Source organism: Balaenoptera ricei, chromosome 14 (genome assembly GCF_028023285.1).
Source record: "Balaenoptera ricei isolate mBalRic1 chromosome 14, mBalRic1.hap2, whole genome shotgun sequence".
Lineage (NCBI taxonomy): Eukaryota > Metazoa > Chordata > Mammalia > Artiodactyla > Balaenopteridae > Balaenoptera > Balaenoptera ricei.
The window spans coordinates 38,007,897-38,020,753 of record NC_082652.1 but is presented as its reverse complement, the minus strand read 5'-3'; the positions used below and the strand labels follow the sequence as shown (position 1 = coordinate 38,020,753).

The 12,857-nt window shown below is 41.4% G+C and overlaps 1 protein-coding gene across 1 annotated transcript in view; it reads right to left on the bottom strand.

Annotated features, from left to right (window-relative positions):
- Positions 1-12,857, bottom strand: part of COLEC12 (collectin subfamily member 12) — a 192,612-nt gene that overhangs the window by 179,231 nt on the left and 524 nt on the right. The gene's annotated exons all lie outside the window — the stretch shown is intronic.

Here is a 12,857-nt window from a genome sequence, read left to right as displayed (position 1 = left end):
ACTATAGCATTTTTGTTGTAATACCTATGGACTATACTGTCTTTTGCTTGCCTATTTCAAAATGCGATTTTTATTTATTTTTTTACTTTCCTTGGTAACTGGCACAGGGCCACGCTGGCCAGAGGTTTCGTGATGGAGAACGCAAAACAGAATTCTGCTGCTGATTTATTCTTTGAGCTTAGCTATTTCAGAGTACCACGAGTTCAAGTGAAGTTTAGTTTAGTTGGCTTGGAGAGTTGAGAGTCATACATATTAATATGTTCCAATCAATCTGTGGACCAAGTTGTGCAATATCCCTGTGGGTAGAATTCACCTCTCCTTCCCCTGCACTCCCTTTGTATCAGTGTGACAGCAATTACTTCCGTCTGCCTTATATTCTAGTTCTGTTTTTGTTGTTGTTTTTTTTAACATCTTTATTGGAGTATAATTGCTTTACAATGGTGTGTTAGTTTCTACTGTATAACAAAGTGAATCAGCTATATGTATACATATATCCCCATATCCCCTCCCTCTTGCATCTCCCTCCCACCCTCCCTATCCCACCCCTATAGGTGGTCACAAAGCACCGAGCTGATCTCCCTGTGCTATGCGGCTGCTTCCCACTAGCTATCTATTTTACATTTGGTAGTGTATATATGTCCATGCCACTCTCTTACTTCATCCCAGCTTACCCAGTTCTGGTTTTGACTTCACCAGATGGAAAGTCTTTGGAAGACAGGAAACATCACATTGTACCCTCAGCAACTAGCACATTTATGCCATGCTACAGAAATTCAGTAATTGTTGTTAAAAAGTAAGTAGATTATAGAGTTATACATGTGTCTCTCTCTCCCATGAGCGGATGAATTCCTGAAGGAATTCTTTCTCTTTTTGCATATCCACCATGTTTGAGGAAGAGAAGAGAACCGATACTTACTCAGATCTACTGAATGTCAGTTACTTCCCATTTGTTGTTTCTCTGTTTTATAGGTGAGAAATCTGAGGCTCAGAGAAGTCACGTAATTTGATCCAAGGTCCCACGACTTGTGAGCAGCCAGACCAACACTAAGACCCAGGTCTGGCGGACCCTCAAGTTTCACACCATGGTGGTTGCTGACCTCACAGACCCAGGAAACTGAACTCTGTGCTAGCAGAAGAGAAGGCTGAGAAGTGATGATTTTTACCCCAGAATCCTGAAAAGGCTAAGGAATTTGGGACACAGGCCACTCTGAAAGGAGAATAAAGGTGAGGCTAAAATAGGAGGACTTGTTGAACATATGTTTAAGAAGCAACTGCTATAGGGCTTCCCTGGTGGCACAGTGGTTAAGAATCCGCCTGCCAATGCAGGGGACACGGGTTCAAGCCCTGGTCCAGGAAGATCCCACATGCCACGGAGCAATTAAGCCCATGTGCCACAACTACTGAGCCTGCACTCTAGAGCCCATGAGCCACAACTACTGAAGCCCGCAAGCCTAGAGCCCATGCTCCACAACGAGGAGCCACCACAGTGAGAAGCCCGCACACCACCACAAAGAGTAGCCCCCGCCACAACTCGCGCACAGCAACAAAGACCCAACACAGCCAAAAATCAATAAATAAAATAAATAAATTTTTAACAAAAGAAGCAACTGCTATAATCAAAAAGACAGACAATTAGTGTTGGCAAGAAGATGGAGAAATCAGAACCCTCATATGCTGTTGGTGGGAATGCAAAATGGTGCAGCCACTTTGGAAAACAGTCTGGCAGTTCCTCAAAAGGTTAAACATAGGAATACCATATGAGCCAACAATTCTAATCCTAGGTATATACCCAAAAGAAATGAAAACATATGTCCATGCAAAAACTTGTACATGAATGCTTACAGCAGCATTATTCATAATAGTAAAAAAGTAGAACAATCCAAATGTCCACGAATTGAGGAAGGGATAAACAAAATGTGAATATAATATTATTCAGCAATAAAAAGGAATGAAGTACTGATACATGCTACAACAGGAAGGAACCTTGAAAATATTATGCTAGTGAAAGAAGCCAGTCACAAAAGATCACATCTTGTATGATTTCATTCACATGAAATGTCTACATTAGGCCAGTTCATAGTCAGAAAGCAGGTTAAAGCCTAGGGCTGCGAGTTTTGGGGGGAAATGGGGAGTGACTGCTAATGGGTATGGGTTTTTGGGGTGGGGGAGGGTGATGAAAATGTTCTAAACTTGATTGTAATGATGGTTGCAAAACTTGTGAATATATATATATATATATATATATATATATATATATATATAAAACCCTCTTAGTTGCACACTTTAAATGGGTGATCTGTGTGGGATATGAAAAATAAAGCAGTTTGACCTCCCAGGCCCTTCACAGAGCTGGGTGACTGTCCCTCCCTGACCACAGCAGAAGATGGAAGATTTATTACTCAGAGAAATTAAAACAAAAGAACACAAATGGTGTCCTCCTCCAGAGGACACCAGCAACAGCTGAGATGAGGGGAACTGTAATGGAATCAGGGGAAAAGGGGGAAATTTTCATACTAAATGTTCAGACACTCAGTCCTCTTCTCCCACTCAGCCAACCAGACTGTATCCTCCAGGCTAATGACTGAAGGTTCTTCCTGGGGAATCTGGCTGGTTAAGAGAAAAATAAACTAATGATTCTCATTCCAGGAGGTCCCCAATGGAACAGCCCAGCCAGATCAGCCTAGAGTGATAGTCACAGGTCACAAAATCCACCAAAACAAGGAGCTTCTAATTAATGTTTATAATACTCTGCTCTTATACATGAGGAGACACCAGACACGTGACACATCCTCTAACATGAAAAGACAAAGATGAAAATAAAGAAACCAGATAAAGCAATTTGGAGGAAATACACATTATGCAGAATGATAAAAATAAAATAAAATATCCTACCATTAATATTCTTGTAGAGATAAGAGAAGATAATGTATCCATAAAAGAAGAACAGAATGCTATAATAAAAAAGAAACCCTCAGAGAAAAAGAAAGAACTCTTGGAAATTAAAACTATGATCACAGAAATGAAAACTTAATAGAAGAGTTGGAAGACAGAGTTGAAATATTCCAGAAAGCAGAAAAAGGGCAAATAAATAGAAAAGAGTAAAGATGAGAAAAATATTAGACAACCAATTAAGTGGGTCCAATATTCAAATAACAGGTGTTCCAGGAGAAAAGAATAGAGGGAAAGAATCATCAGAGGAATAAGTAATAGTATTTCTAGGATTGAAGGATATGAGTTTCCAGAATGAAAAGGCACATCACTTCCCAGCACAAAGAAAGGAAGAAGATCCACTCCGAGGCACATCATCATAAAGCTTCAGAGCCCTGTGGACAAAGAGAAAACTCAAAAGCTTCTGGACAGAAAAAAAAAAGATTACTTACAAGAATTTTTTAAAAAAGGAATGGCTTCACATGTCTCACCAGCAAAACTGGAGCTAAAAGAGAAGAAACCAGTGCCTTCAAAATTCTAAAGCTATATTATTTCCAACAGAGAAATCTCTCCACTAAATGAGTAGGTAATATAAAGACCTCTTCAGACCTACAGATTCCTCAGAAATGTACCTCTCATGCACACTCTTCTGGAGAAGTCATTGGCGAAAGCATTCCACTGAAATAAGGAACAAACCCAGAAAGACGTATGTGCGTATATGTGTGTGTGTGCACCTGCATGTGTGCACCCTAACCTAACCTTAACCCTAACCCTGAGTAGGTCGGAAGAGTCCAGGAAAGATTTCTTCAAGAAGATGAAAATGCGGTAATACCTACTATGTTTGAACACACTGCACAGAGATGGAGGACAGTGGAAGAGACTTTGGGGGTGAATGTCGATGTAAACATACATGGGAAGCTAAACAAACAAAATAACAAGAGGATTACCAATTCCAGAGGAAACACAGTTATGCAAGAGAGAAATATAAGTCAGCTGTGAACAGCACTGACATCGTCTTAATAATATTAACACTGAATATTGATCTAGGCCAGACTGTGATATAACTATACTGGGATGATAGGGGGTAACAGGAGGTGTCCGTGATGGTTGTCAGGTGGAGGTGAAGGGTAAAAGAACTAAATCCTCATCTGCTATAAAGGGAAGTCAATATATAATGCCTAAAACCAAAATAATAATAATAATAAAAACAAAAAGTGCCCAAAGCATGTCACTTAAGGACATGGGGCCATAGTAGCTCATCCGCGTTAAGAGCCACCAACAATTTTTCCATCCCTCCACGTGCAAGTCCATTTCCACTCTTTTGAATCTGGGAGGACCCTGTGACTTGCTGTGGCCAACGGTATTTGCCAGAAGTAGCAGTGGGTGACCTCAGGGCCTAGGTCTTCTCCAAGACCTCTGCCTTTCAGCTTCTGTTTTCACCCCCTCGGCAGCTGGCTGCCATGGGAAATGTCCAGGTACCCTGCTGGACCAGAGGCCACCTGAGGAGAGAGGATCCCTGGGGGATGAGAGACTCTAAAGGAAAGGGGAGAGCGCGGCCAGCCCTGGGCCCTTCCAGCCACCCCGTTGATGTTCCAGCCATGGAGCGAGGCTGACCAGCCTGGCCAACACCTCGGGAAGCAGAAACCAGCCATCCCCGCCAAGCTCAGCCTGAATCGCAGGGTCATGAACAAATAAACATCTGTTGTTTGAAGCTACAGGGTTTGGGGATGGTGTGTTCTAGGTAGAGAACTGAAAGAACAGTCAATGCCAAAAGAAAATGCAAAAAATGTTCTCAGGAGGTTGCCTCTGGGGACTGGAAAGCGATGAAATGAAGTGGGTTGGGCAGGAAATTGCTGTTTTTCATAATAAATGTGATATTCTTTGACTCTTTAAACTATGCGCATCTCTAACGTTGATAAAAATAAGAACTAAAGTCAAGCAAACAAAACAAGGGAATGTGTAGGGGAGATAAAAGTCAGGTAGACAAAAAGAAAAGTGCTCGGGTCCAGTGGATGCTGACCACCAGAAAAGGTCCCCTGCTCCAAAGAGCCGGCGAGCGGAGTTCACCCTAGAGCGACAGCCCAGAAGGTGTGGACTCGCAGCCTTCACTAGCTGGCACAGAGTAGGTTCTAACAAATGTCACACCGATCAGAACAAGTTCCGGCGCTTTTAGGAGCCAGGCTGAAGGACCGTGGACAGAGGCGAGGCTGAATTTAAACTTCTCTTTCCAGCCGGGCTCAGCACTGCTGTCCACTCTGTACTGTCTCCACCCTGATGCAGCCCCGGCTCCTGTAGCGTCATCACCGCTAGAACAAAACAGTGCGGTCCCACAGGCTGCTAAAAATACTTGTAGGTTATTCCAAATAGTACAAGACATTTATTTTGATTACTCAGCTGCTTTCTGAATTTTATGTTTTACAGCAATAGGATCCCTTTTTCGGTTCAATGGTATAGGGGTGTTTTTTTTTAAGTCAAAATTGTAAAGACATAAAGTGACTCCAATTTCTGGCACAACTTGTAACTCTGATGCTTTTCAAAAACTTGCTTTTCTGATAAGGAGATACGATACTCTTTTCCTTCCTTTATCGTTCAACAAAATTGAAGGGATTTTTTTTGGTAACTTTTACCACTAAATTGGTAGTGGAGGCTAAACCAGATTTCCTCCAGCAGGCCCATTTCAACAACTTAAAAAGTAAATAAATATGAGACTCAAAATGTTGACCCCCACATCTATCATTCACAGTAACTACAGGGGAGGTGACATGTCTCCCCTTCTCTTATGAGGGACCTTCTCATCTAATCACCTTGGTCAAGTAGAGTCAGGATGAGGACTTGAATCCCTGCCCCACATTTTATAAGGACCGTGGAAAGGTGTCAACTGCATGGGTCATTTGGCAAGAAAAACTAATGCCGTCCATTTCTCTGGAGACACACACACAAAATAAGTAGTCTCTGTTTAAAAACCAAACCAAACAAAACAAAAACTGATATATCTGTTTTGTTCTGAAATCATTTAACTTTATGTTTAGGTTATCCAAACAATTATACCAAAGTAACATACTATAATTAATTATGAATGATGGACCAAAACTGAGCTTAGGAGACAAAGTTCTAGAAAACTTTGTATTTGATTCTCTCTCATCTCCCACATCGAAATGTCCTACTTGAAGGTTTCAGGGTGGCCCTGATGCACCATTTGCCTCTAATTACTATTAGAGCAATGTAACCTGAAACATGAAATATAATTTGAGATAACGAATCAGCTTGAATCTCCCCTCCAAAGGAAAATATCCCTGTCCTCAGCCATCTCCTCCTGTGTCCTACAGCAGCATTTATCTGAACCTCAAATAAGGCACTTTTCACCTTCTATCTTTAATGCCAATTGTTTATGCATAAGTCTTACCCTGCCCATCAGACTACAAGCTCCTCGAGGACAGGGGCTATGTACATACTAAATATCTGACTATATTTCAATAACATTCTAAATGAAGAATATTTAACTATATTTAATATAAAGAATATTTGAATATATTTAAATAATATACTACATAAAGAATAAGTGAAAGCTAGTTAGGACTTGATGGCCTAATTTTAAATAATAAATAAAATAGAAACATGACAGCTTAATAGAAAATTAACATCACCAGTGAAATAGACATGATGTCATACGGTTAAAAACACATACATACACATACATCTGTCCTAAGACTTATTTACAGATAAATTTGTTTTATGTTTTGACTCTTTGATGTCATATCCTTACTGGACAAAACTGGACGCTGGATTTGAGATACAAATCTTTAAAAACATTATGTCACCATCAGTAGGTACCTGAACAATAGTGCTCCAGGAAAATTAGTGCTCCTAGGTAAATTAAAGGTATTTACATATATTTTCTAATTTCCTAGCATGATCATAACAAATGAGAAAATGGTACCATTTTCACTATAGTTACAAACTTCACTGTAAATATGGTCCATGCATTTTCAGTAGGGCTGATTTCTGACTACATGACAATAACACGAGTGATGGCAGCTGGAGATGGACCAATAGTAAAACTGTTTCCCATAAAGAGCACAGTTTTCTCCCATCCCCCAGGTCTTTGTACCACACATTTGTAATTTGAAAATTACTTTCATTTCAAAACCGAACTTTTTTGAACTTTTTTCTTCGTGGTAGAAACTGTATCACTTGATTAACTTAACATAAGATGGTTCATAATTGCCAATTACGTTCTGCCTGGAGGAAGCAGCAGGTTATAACTAAACAGTATTCTAACACCTAAAATGTCTTGAGTTCTCCTTAGGTGCTAGACACCATTCTAAACAACTGATCTATACTAACCTACTTAATCCTCAAAACAAACCAACAAAACAAAAATAAAACCAAAAAAAAGGCATCCGGTAGTTCCCCCATTTGACAGATGAGGACACTGGGGGCCCCAGGAGGTTAAGTAGTTTGCATGTGGTCACCAGGCCCTCTGATTTCAGAGCCCACACTTTTCACCACACTAAAATTGTCAGGTTCAACTCCTGGGAACACTACATATAATTACATTTTATGAAATGGTTACATTTTAAAGTATATATTATTAACTATAAATTTGGATTATTTTGGCTTTGAATAATAAAATGTTTTATATATATATATATATATATATATATATATATATATATATATATATACATCAGCTAGTTTCCAAACATTTCTATGTCACAAGGAAGTGACTTACGCCCAAAGAAGTGCATCTATTTCCACAAACCAATGACAAGTTAGTTTTTTCACACAGAAATGTCAAATGTCCAACCTCTTAGGCAAGTGCATATGACTTCACGTGATACAAGGTTATAATCTCAAATGACTCAGGAAGTATAAAGGAGTCATATTTAATATATCCAAGTCCAATAAATAAATAAATGTTTAAATCTCCTCCCATGCTGAAAAACATATTTCCTTCATATTTTTTAACAGTATTGATTGACTATTTGTGATAAATTCAGGGGTTAAGAAAGCTCCTAGGATCTCTTTGGAATTTTAAATTGGATTACTAATTTCTCCTTTCACTGCTATATAATTATGAAGGTCCCTTAAGCAATCAGCAGGACCTGTTCAAGGTACTATTTTGGTTTGGGCCCTTCAAACATCATTCACTTAAAAAGAAATCAAATCACTGCTTGATTGAAAAGTTACCCGCTGCAAGTTTTGGATTGTTGGTGTGGTTAGAAACTGTGTTATCAACAGTGAACAATAAAATACTTTCTATGAAGAATGTCAGTATCTCCCTATCCCTTGTTTAAGATGTTTATTTACTACTACTCCTACCACTACTATTTTAAAATTATTATTATTACTGATCACCTACTGGTGGTTACAGTCTGTTCTTGAAAAGCAATTCTGACAATGTTTCATTGTCTCACAGCAAACCTGTCAGCAAAACAATGCAGGGGCTGTTTCCAGAGTCCATGGCTTTAGGGAGCCATTCACACTCATTCAATCAATCACAAGAAAACCTCCCGGCAGATAAATTCTACAAAAGGCAGCAACCCTGGAATCCGCCTTATCTCTGCAGGAGCTCCAGCCTAGAGAGACTCCTCCAGTGACTGGCTGAAGAGCACAGCAATTTCTTCAGACCTTTGATGCCAGGTTATTAAAGTCTAAGCCCAGACAGTAGGACCTTTTCTACCTTGCTCACTCAGTATCTATGGATCGTGGCACACAGTAGGTACTTAACAAAGCTGGGTTGATTGAATGAAACATTAGGGTGTGGCTAGGAGGGAGCCTAAATTAGAGGTGTTACATGTGGATTCTGGAGTCAGACTGTCCGAATTTGCATACTAATTTCCCCACTGACTAGCTTAGTGCCCTGAGACAAGTAACTCAGCCTCTCTGAGTCTAAGATTTCTTAACTGTAAAATGAAGAAAAAAATAATGTCTGGCATGGCAGGTGCTCAATAAATGTTAGCTATTACTAAAGGGAAAAATAGTAAGTGGGGATATTAAATGGCCCATCAGTCATGCCTAAGAAGTTGTTTGCAGCACTAACCACAGTACAGATTAACTTGTCCCTGGCTTTTATCTTCCAACTCACAACACTGTTCCCTGCCTCCAGGCCACAGTCAGGAATTCCAGAAGCTGAGAGAGCCTGTGCCTTCGGAATGGCATAGGAGCAGAAGATGAAAAGGCAGGACCAGCCTGGTAGAGCCAACCCCACAGTGCGGGTAGACTTTTTTCACAGATGATCACTTTGATTACCTAGAACACTGTCCCCTGGCCCACAACTGCCTGATTCTTTTCACTCTGATTTGCCCCCAAAAGCAGGAAGGCTGTCCTCTGCCCACTCTGGGCTCCTCTCCTAGCACCTGACCTCTTTTTCCCATCACACGGAGACATGTGGACCAAACTGTCCCCCTGAGAGATCACTCACGTACTGGGTTTACCCGAGGCAAAACAGACTTTTTCTATCACAAAATTTAAATGTCTATTTTACCATTTGAAAACTAATTCTTCAAAGGCCATTTAACTTACTTTGGCAGCAGCTACATCAACAGTTTTGAAATAATGTTTTAATGAGAATAAGCATTAATTCAGAAAATTAGACACCTAGTTATGCTATAGCTTTAAAGCTATCATACTCCAACTTTTCCCATCCACACCATTATTGCTGGATAAGCCACACGGTGGGGGGGGGGGGGGGGGAGGAGTGCTAAGGGGATGGGAACAATCTTGGAAAATTGCATAGGAGACCACAGGGAAGATCTATACTTAGCAATAATTAAACCTCAGATTAAGAATGTCAAGCATCTTCAAACTAACAGTCAAAAGTGTAATTGGATTGCAAATTTGTCTTCCAGAGGAAGGGCAGCCCCAATTCCCAATCAGTGAAAGGAAAAAGGTCTCACTTTGTTTCCATTTCCCTGCAGAAAACATGATTCTTTCAATGCTAAATGCAGTCAGCCCTTACATGCGTGCCTGCTTATCCCAGTTAAGGACAAGAAATCTTAGACACTGGGAAAGCAAAGAGACCATGGGTCTGGGAAAACAACAGGCAGTAGGAGAAGTATACTGCTTACTAGTGCATTTTAAAGGTATTATTGCCAGACAGCATTTCAGAAATGTTTACACACAAAAGCACAAAAATAAGCAGCTGGACACTATGTTTTGATGGCACCAACCTCCTCCCTGTGTTAAATTAGAACAGTGGTTTGAACCACTGTGGTCCCGTGGTTGTTTCCGGCCGTCTCTTAGGTAACAAGTGCTGCTGTATTAAAACTCACCAATATTCCCAACTTCCAGGACTAGAAGTGTGACTTCTTAATGACACACCTAACTCTAGAGGAGTCAGATTCCTTCATAAAGGATGTGAATATTTATTAAAAACCATGAAATTTATGGTGCAGTACAGCTAATTGAAAATGTAATTAGAAATAAATTAAAACCAGCTTCATGTTTTAATCAGTTTGGAACACTTCAAGTATTGCAGCAACAAGGCAAGTAATTTTCTTCTGGAAAATATATAATGATGTCATTATTTTGGTACTTGTGACTCCAGAGATGGAGGAAATAGAACAGAGACAGAGATTTGCTGAACGCAACAGATAGGTGGCGCTGTGGCTCATGGCAGACCTGGAATTAGACTACAAAGGCCTGGGTTTTTACAAAGGCTATATCCCAGGTTTAAACATCAGAATTAGAAAGGCAAATAGGCACCCTGAAAACGTATTTGTCTTGCATAGTAGCTGAATTTCTGCTTTGGCAGATAAACTTCTGTAACTTCTAAGATGTCCACTAATTTTCTATTTGGCTAAAGAATGTTTTAGGTTAATACCTTAATTTTAAGCATTTGCAAGGCTTGTCACTGACTTCTATTATTTAGGGAAATCAAATTCTAATGAAATGTTGGCTTAAACATAATGAGTTAATAGCTATACGACATAATCACGAACCCAAGGAAGACTCTGTGTTGGTTACCTATGGCAAATCATCAAAATAATTCTACTTGGTAAAGGCAGCTTTCCTTTTTTGGCTAAAAGCATACTCTGCTTGGCTTCAAAAGTCTTGTGTCCAATTTCTTGGTTCCACCCCTTCCTGGCTGCTGCACCAACTTTGAGTAACTTGGCTGCTTAATTGCCTGAGATTCACTTTTCTTCTAGTCCAGAGATTATCGGATCTGGTCTCAAGGTCTCTCCAAGCCTCACAGGGAAACTGGCAAAGCTTGTCTTTAGATGCCTACCATCCTCCTTGGCTGGTTTCTATTTCTTCTAGACTCCTTTTCCACACCTATAATGTAGGGGTCAAAATACCTACCTCACAGGGTTGTTGAGAGGGTTCACTGATGGAGGGCTTATAGAGAGTGGAGCACAGGGGCTGGCACTTAGTAGGTACTAAAGAAGTATTACTGCTCCCCCCCTTCCGCATCTCACAAACCAGACAAATAAATGCAAATTACATGGCAATAGTTGGTAAGCAAACCTCTCACAGAATATTTTGTTTTAAAAGAGGCCTTCAAAGTGACTAGTCTACCCAGGGATTCAGTCCCTCAGCTCCCCATTCCCACTGGGGCAGAAGGTAAGAGGGGCCTTTGAAGCAGTGCCCAGACCACAGAGAGTAAGCAATGAGCCTTCTCCAGGGGGTCTGCAAGCTGGTCTAGAATGCAGTGTAAATCTCACACACACGCAAAAAATATGTTTAGAACTTGTAGGTGTGTCTTCCTCTGCAGATTTGAATTAACACTGGAAAAATACCCAAACTGTAGTAACAGTCATTGACCCAGTCAAAAGCATAACAAGATTTTCAGAGTTTCGGAACACACATGGGAGCTGATGAAATGAGTAGCTGGCTTATCTTTCTGAGAGTTCAAAACCTTCTGGCCTCAGTGACCAGCAATGAGAAGATTAACTGGCTAAAATGATGGTAACTGAGCCCCAGAGTAAAGTTAAGCCGCGTGAACTCTTTCCTTTCTGGGAGGATCCTTCAATCAGTGCTAAGGAAAGTGCTCCTTTCCTAGAATGTAACTGAGAGAAGAGAAACCGAGATGGAGAGAGAAGGAACACACACCACTGCCTTTTGAAATTCTCTAGCCAGAGAGTAGTATCCTGTCTTTTGTTTCTCTGGCCCTGGGGCGGGCCCCATTCCACCTGGTGTTCTGTCCCTACCCTGGGTCTCCAAAGGAGGACACAGAACTCCCTTGGAAGGAGAGCTAACTGGCATTACCGCTCCGGAGTGTTCAGCGTGAACTCCGTTTCAGAGAAACCTAGAGCCAAAAGTTACTTTCCAAGTCTGTGGGGCTCCCGGGGCGCCCGCCTCGGTCAGCAACGCTTGCAAGTCAAAGCGGTCGCATCGCGTCGTCTTGGGCGACTGGAAACTCGGTCCCCGCGGTCAGATGGCATTTCGCACCCAGCCCCCTCACTCGAGTCCGGCCCGCGCGGGGACAGAAATGTGTTATCCTAACGCAAAACCAGGTCTCCAGTCTTGTGTAAACACCACGCCGGCCCATCTCCAAATGGCTCCCTTGGATGCCTCCGCTGTAATTATTTATCTCACATATAAATCTGGATTCTGCTGACAAATCTTCGGGTTTCTACTAAACACAAGGCTGCCCTGAGAAGCCCTTCTCCTCGCGATTCCGTTTAAAGGTACGATAACATCTGACACTTCCCTAAACCGGCCTGCAGAGGATACCGCCCGGGGGACTGTGTCACCCCTGAACACACGTGGGCACAACTCTGCAGGCGGGCACATGGAAGGGACGCGGAACCCAGGACAGTTATTTTCCAGTCAGTGGGTCTGATGGAGAAAGATGCCAAACGCACTTCCCAAGACAGCTGAACTCCGCGGGCACCTAATCATTGCCAGATGTGGGGAGGGCGCACCGAGAACATCCCCGAGTCCCAGAGAAAACCCCCGGCCAGCAGCCCATCGACTTCTTGGAC